This window comes from Ailuropoda melanoleuca, unplaced genomic scaffold (genome assembly GCF_002007445.2).
Source record: "Ailuropoda melanoleuca isolate Jingjing unplaced genomic scaffold, ASM200744v2 unplaced-scaffold5307, whole genome shotgun sequence".
NCBI lineage: Eukaryota > Metazoa > Chordata > Mammalia > Carnivora > Ursidae > Ailuropoda > Ailuropoda melanoleuca.
The window spans coordinates 1-6,778 of record NW_023226137.1 but is presented as its reverse complement, the minus strand read 5'-3'; the positions used below and the strand labels follow the sequence as shown (position 1 = coordinate 6,778).

Here is a 6,778-nt window from a genome sequence, read left to right as displayed (position 1 = left end):
TCTGCCCCCTCCCGCCTGTGGGTTTCTCCCTCCTTCGTGCGGCTGGTGGTTAGGATTCCTCCACCTTCTCTTTATCCTCAAGTCTCAGGCGTTTCTCCTCTGCTTCTGTCGTGCTTGGTCTCCAGGCAGAGTTCCGTGTTAGATTTCTGTCTGTTGCTCTGGAGTGGGATCAGGACGGTCTCTTGTGTCCGGCCCCTACGTTGCCCCCGAGCCTTCCCTTTACGATGCCGTGCCCTCCAGAGTGTCTGAGGCCCGCTGTTCGGGTTGAGCTGAGCTAAGCCTGCTGGCTTCCGTATGTTCACCCACGCGCACTCACGTGGCATGCTCACTCTTCCCAAAGCTGTTCAGATTGGTTAGGCTAACGGGCATACTGGAAAACCCAGAAGAAGCCGAGGAGGACAGACTGTTCCTTCCACGTTCTTCCCGTGATTCATGATGCCTTTTGTCCGCTGTTCTGCTCTCGGCCCGGGAGGAGTACGAGGTTTGAAGGGCAGCGGAACTTGCACAGATGTTCCCCCTGGACCCACAGGTGACGGCGTGTGCGCACGTTCCAGCTCCGAGTGTGCCCTCTCCGGGTCTTGGTCTCATGCGGGCGTCCCAGAGGTGAGGGTCCTGTTGACTGGATCCTGCAAGAGCAGTAAAGGCACCGGCCTTACGCATGCCGTTCCCGTCTCCTTCTCACCCCCAAGGAAAGCGCCATCCCCATGTCGACAAGTAGCAGGTGACGTGAACGGTTGTAAGTGAGAGTGGTGGCGGGAGCGGGGCCGAGGCCGTGACGTGCTCAGTGGAAGTGGACTCGCAAGGGGTCCTGGAGACTTGTGGCCAGAAGGGGCCTTTGTGACTCCCTGTCAACGCTCCGTGTCGCCGGAGGGCTGCACGAAGCCGCAAGTGACAGCAAACAGGGAAGGGCAGGTGCTTCAGAAGTCGTGAGCAGCCAGACCAATGGCGGAAGCCCCGGGCGCCTGCGGGTGGAGGCGTGGGGGCGGGTGAGTGGGAAGGTCGGGTGGACTCTGACAAGTAGGGTAAAGCCGCGAACCAAACCACCCAGGGTGAGTGTCCTCAGGAGTCAGGGACGCGGTCACACTGGGAAATGAGCCCGGAGACCGTGAAATAGGAGCTTCTGAAGAATAAAAGCAAGTTGACGGCTCAAGTGACTGGGGAGCTTCCAGAAAAAAACCCAGATCCCTCAGAGCAACAAAGTGAGCAGGCGGCAGGAAAGACAGGATTGTGAGAGCACGGTCATTGCAGGAGTCACGGGCGAAGGAGACGTCACGGCCCTGTGGCTTCCGCAGCCGGAGCGTGGGTCGCGATCCAGAGGCTGGGACTTCCTGGCCGGGTGTGCAGCCGTCCCCCCGCGGCCCCTTCCTACAGGGGCCTGAGCGCCACCCGCCACCTGGGGCTGAGGCTTCGACGCGCTTCCTTTGGGGGGACACAGACGTTCAGCCCGCGGCCGCCTCTGACTCTGGGAGCTGCTTCGGGATAGCAAGGAAGGGAGGGGAGGGAGACTTTGAAGGAAACGCCCTGCAGGCCAGCCGCCCGCGGTGGGCCGGTGAGTGAGGAGCCAAGGCACAGACCTTGCAGAGCACACCTCGGGACACCGTTCCGGAAAGGCTCGAGAGCACCCGGTGTGAGGAACAGGTGACAGAAGGTTCTGGAGAGTCCAGTGGGCCCCTTCGAGAATCAGAAAGAACAGCACGTCGTTTTCAGTAGGACATCGCCAGAATATACCAGAGCATTCCACAAAATCTGCTCTCGAGGTCTGTGGTCAGTTAAAAGCTATCCGTTAAACGAGAGGGCAGAGTGAAGATGCGTTCTCACACCGTGTCCAGAAATGCGGTGGTTCCTCAGTGAGCTCCTGGGGGGTGTGCGCCCAGCGCAGTGTGGGCGTCAAGGAAAGGAAGACGGGACTTAGGAGGCGAGACTGTGGCGGGGAAGGCGCTTCAGTGAGCAAAGGGAGCACCCGGCCCGGTGGAGGAGGACGGAGGGCCGCGCAGAGACGGCGGCAAGGTGGAAACAGGAAGGAAACGGGTACGTTACCCAGGGTACCTGAACGCATGGGTCTGGTAGTTTGGGGTGGGGAAGTGCCCGGAACCCCCACGAATCTGGGCCACCTCCCCACTCACAATTCAGAGTGCGTGTGTGCTCGACGGTGTCGCCAGCTGCTAGCTGCTGAGCAGTGGGCTGGGGCCCCTCCTGGATGGTCAGCCCAGAGGACATGGAGGCCCTTCTGAGGCCCTTTTCAGACAGAGCCCGAGGGTGGGAGTCCGGGGCTTGCTGTTGCCTGTGACGGGCTTCCCTCCTCCCAGGGCCCCCCCACCGCCATGCCTGTTATCGGCAGGAGCAAACTTGAGTTTTCCCTGAAGAGAGAGAACATCATCTCGGGACTGCAGTCATTTCTGCGGTTCTCAGTACAGCGTGTGGCATGTGCTGGACGATGACCCATAACCACAGACCCCAGCAGCTCCCGGGGTTCGTGTTGTCGGGCGTACACACCCGAGTAACTGTGCCCACTGCATGCCTAGAGGCACAGACGACTTGGAATTTTGTCCGAGAACTGGGAGTTCTGCCCAATCCAAACGCACATTCTAGCTGAAAAATACCATTTCTGACATGAGGCTTCATTGGATGGGCTTGATGGCGAAGTAGGTTCCTCTGGAGAGACTTGGGGCAGAGGACAGGAGGGGGCAGAGCGGGCGGAGGGGCCATGGAGGGGAGGGCGGGGCTGGGGGCGGTGCCCACACGGCTGGAGCCGCAGAGGGACCGTGGCTCCCAGAAGGTCTGCAAGCCCTGAACACGAAAGTAAGAAGAAGCCATACGTAGGTGCCTATTACAGTATCTTGAAAAATCTTGAAAAATGAAAGACAGAAAGCGTTAAAGCCATTCGGAGGACGGAGGAGGGGGAGGCAGAAGGCTGGAGGCTGGAGGACACGGCGTCTTCTAAAGGGAGGAGGGCAGCCGCTCTGGAGCTTGGTGCGTCGTGGAGGTAAGAAGGTTCCAGACGAGCAAAGCGCGGACGTTTGTCACTGGACGCCTCGCCGTGGGACATCGCGAACGGGCGTTTCTCAGGCAGCGCAGGAGTGGTGCCAGAAGAGAGGNTCAGGCAGCACAGGAGTGGTGCCAGAAGAGAGGTGAGCGCGTGTGGGAGTGGGGAGCGCGCACAGAACACCCGCCAGCATCGCAGCAGGAGGGGTGTAAGCCACCGCTCCTGAGGCCTCTGGGCTCGTGTGGGGAGACGGCAAGAATGTCCGAGGTCGGGCTCGATGTCAGGGCGCTCACGGAGACGCAGGACGGCCGGTAAGGCGGGAGCGGCGGGTACAACGTCCGCGGGAACAGCAGGGAAAAAATGTCATAAACCCACCGAGTCCAGTGGGAGGAGAAAGAGAACAAACAGGCAAACAGAAAATACCCTGTGTGTTCCTGGCGGGAGCCCAGATGTACGGGAATTGCATGAAACGGCAAAGACTGTACGTGTCAGGGAGAGGAAGGACATCAGATCCGCAAAAACACAGCGTCCGGGCGGGGCAGGTGAAGGTGCAAGCCGGCGGCGCCCTGCGTGTGCCTCGCTCCTGCGAGTCTGCCCGTGGGACCCGTGTTTGTGTTTCTCAACGTCCCTCCAAACCGGTGAGGTCAAGGGACACCCCCCCCACCCCAGAAACTCGAACCCTCACGGTAACTCCCGTCAATAACACACTCTCCGGAGAGGGGCAGACGCCAACTCGTCCGAGCAGCTTTGAACACGGTGTGTGCGCCCCCGGTAAAGACAGAGAACAGTGGACGCACGATGGTTTCCGCTCTGTGGGCATCTCGCGTGGTGGCTCAGGGTTGACAGTTGTACGGTCGGTCGGATTAGTGTGCACGTCAGTGCTCCTGACGGGGAGGCCAGAGCGAGTCCTCCGCTGAGCTGGGGAGTTTGTGGTCCTCGTAGATACGGGATGGACGCGGTACGTGTCCGTGTGTCTGTCTGGCCCACGTGCTAGAGGGCCTCCACGCCGCGGCCCCAGGAGTACAGTGGCTGCTGAGTGCCGTTCTCCCTGAAATGTGCCCGGGCCCCTCGGGGAGACGTCCGGGGCTGGGAGTGGGCACAACGGCCGAACCATCACCCTGAGCCAGGAAGGAGGGGTCAGAGGACCGGCGGGCAGTCGAGGGGAGCCAGGAGCAGCTGGGGGGTGGGCGCTTGCGGCCGTATGGGGTGTGAGTATCAGCGGAGCAGTGTCTGTGCAAGTGACTGGGATCCGATTACGTTCGGGGGGTGACCAGAGCCCTCAAGGCGGAGCCCTAGGAGTGAAGGAGGGAGGGGCGTCCGGGAGGGAGCACTCCTCCCACAGCGGTCTGATGCGGGACCTGTAGCCGTCTCAGAGTCCTGCGGCCGCGTGTCATTCCTGGGGAGGAGTGGCCTGGCTCCCCACAGCACCCCGCAGCCAGGCAAAACGGCCGATGCACTGAGGGGACACAGCGTCCCTTCCGTGGCCTTCGTTCCACAGGCACGTGACCTGCGTGACCGCAAAGAAACATCAGACAAGCCCAGATTGGGGCACATTCCACAAATGAAGGCCCTGCTCTTTCGGAAAATGTCAAGGTCCGGAAAGACAGGCTGAGGGACGCCTGCAGACTCGCGGGGGAGCTGGAGAGGCGGCGGGCAGCGGCTGGCCTGGGCTGGGTCCTGCTCCAGAGCAGACGCTGTGTGGACACTTGGCGGACGTGAGCACGTGTCTTGTCCGCAGCCACCTTGGGGGTTCCTGTCTCAGAGGAGGTACCCGAGGGGGGCGCTGCATGCGGGCAGAGCCGGGTGAGAGTGTGGACGCCAGGCCCGCCTCCAGCCTGGCTGTGGGGTCCAGGTGCCACCCTGTCCACGTCGGGGAAAGTGGGGCCTCTCACCTTTTCCTCCTCAGAGGTGCCGTGGCCTCTTGGATTTGCATGTGCGGCTTGAGGCCGCCGGCCGGGCGAGTCCTGGCTCCCGTGGCAGCAGCGGGGGCGGCCCACCTGCAGCTGTGCTGTTTGTCTTCCAGCTTCTCCGACCAGCTGGTAGACGAGGCTCTGGGTGCCGTGGCTGCGGAGCTGGAGGACGCGTGCGAGGACTACGCGGAAGCCGTGTTCACCTCGGAGTTCCTGGAGGCCGCGACCTGAAGGCGCTGCCTCCGCGGCGGACCTCCTCCCTGGGTCTTGAGCTCGGCTGGCCCTCTGTGCCTCTGGGGTGCTCCCCGTGGGGGAGGGGGCCCCTCTTTGCATCTTCTCGTGGTCCTGGCGACGGCTCTGGTGGTTGATGATGGAGGGCGAGGTGTTTCTCTGTGCCCGGGACTTGTGAATTATGACAATATAATAGTTTCCGTAACTATTCCCACGGTTATTACCGTAACGCATAACTTTCCCACTGACATCCTGTGTTCATTCCGCTGCCGAGTCTGGTGACCCGAGCGTTTGGAAAGGTGCCGGCAGGTGTGTTTCTCTCGAGGGCCCACGTTGCTGCTGAACCGCCAATGCCCTTGGTGCCCCGAGTTCGCTTCCACCTGTCCCGGCCACGCCACAGCATGCAGATGGAGCCCGCAAGCCCTCGGCGTGTGGCGCCCCTGCCGATCTCGGCCTCTGGCAGCCCTCCGCATCGCGGCCTGCAGCCTTTTCTTGCCCTGATGGATGTGTTCTGATGTCCAAACCGTCGGCACATGGGCGCCATCGGAGGCCGACGGGAGAGTCCTGAGCTGGCATCCTGTGTGCGGGGCCAGCACGTTCCACGCCTGCTGACCCACAAGGAGCCCGGGCGGGAGGAGAGGACCGGCCTGGGTGCAGGAAGCCCTCCGGTCCCCCGAGAGAGAAAAACACATAAGAGCCACAGTAGCTCGGTCCTCTCGTCCCCTCCAAACTGTTTCACCGAGGAAATTCTCTGATTTTTCAGAGAAAGAAAAGAAATGTGCATAAAAATAAGGCCACTTCCTGGAAAAAGTGTCCCTCCGTGCGGCCTGGGCTCGGAGGAGCCGTGAAGGGTGAGTGACGCCAGGCTCGCCTGTGGATAATGTGAATCTTTGTGACGCGTGCGGTGTTGCGTCTGGACTTTTCTCTGCAGCGTGTGTCTGAGGTGAGCGCGTGAGCGGCTGGGTCGCGTGTGTCAGCGGACCTTCTCCTGCAGCCTTGGCATCACGGAGGCTCTCGGGTTAAAGGTCTTCATCGTGCCAGTGACGCGTGTGCCCAAGTCGACGGCGGCGTCCGTAGCGTGGAGTAGTTTGTGTGGCAGTTTGTACTGCGCTGACTTTTTAAATAAACTCAGGATTTTACAGTATGTGTGTGTCTGTTTGAAATAATTCACACCACCTTTTCCCCACAGACAGACAGACAGGAATGTGATTTACAGAACCCACCACGAACACTTTCAGATCTGATCTGGGCAGGGGGGCTCTTTGCCACGCGTCACTCCCAGGAAGAAACGGTAGTAAAGCGAGTGTTTGTTGAGTGCACGCTCCGCGCGCCCTGCCTGTGGGCTGTTCGCTCCCCGGGGCGAGGCCTGTGCCTCGCGTGTACTGCGTGCTCAGTGGTTTTTCTGAATTCGTTTGTGCAAGGAGGGAGGCACCGCTTCCCGGGACGGGTCTCGTACGGGGGCAGGGGGCCTATCCCGTCTCTTCTGTGGCCTGATGAGAGGTGCCACGTCTGAGGCGCCGGTCCCCTGGGAGAAGTGCCGCGTGCAGCCACTGGCGGGACCCTCCCCTCTCCGCTGGCGGAGGTGGGGGGGCGGGGGGAAGGTGATGGCGGTCATCCCTCTTACCTGGAGGTGGGGGGCTGGAGGAGGAGGAAG

The 6,778-nt window shown here is 61.5% G+C and overlaps 1 long non-coding RNA gene across 1 annotated transcript; it reads left to right on the top strand.

Annotated features, from left to right (window-relative positions):
• Positions 1–3,102: 3,102 nt before the first annotated feature.
• Positions 3,103–6,269, top strand: LOC117799586. The gene is made up of 2 exons (XR_004622988.1): positions 3,103–4,750; positions 5,007–6,269. It is a non-coding gene; the product is annotated as an uncharacterized LOC117799586 (long non-coding RNA).
• The last annotated feature ends 509 nt before the right edge of the window (positions 6,270–6,778 follow it).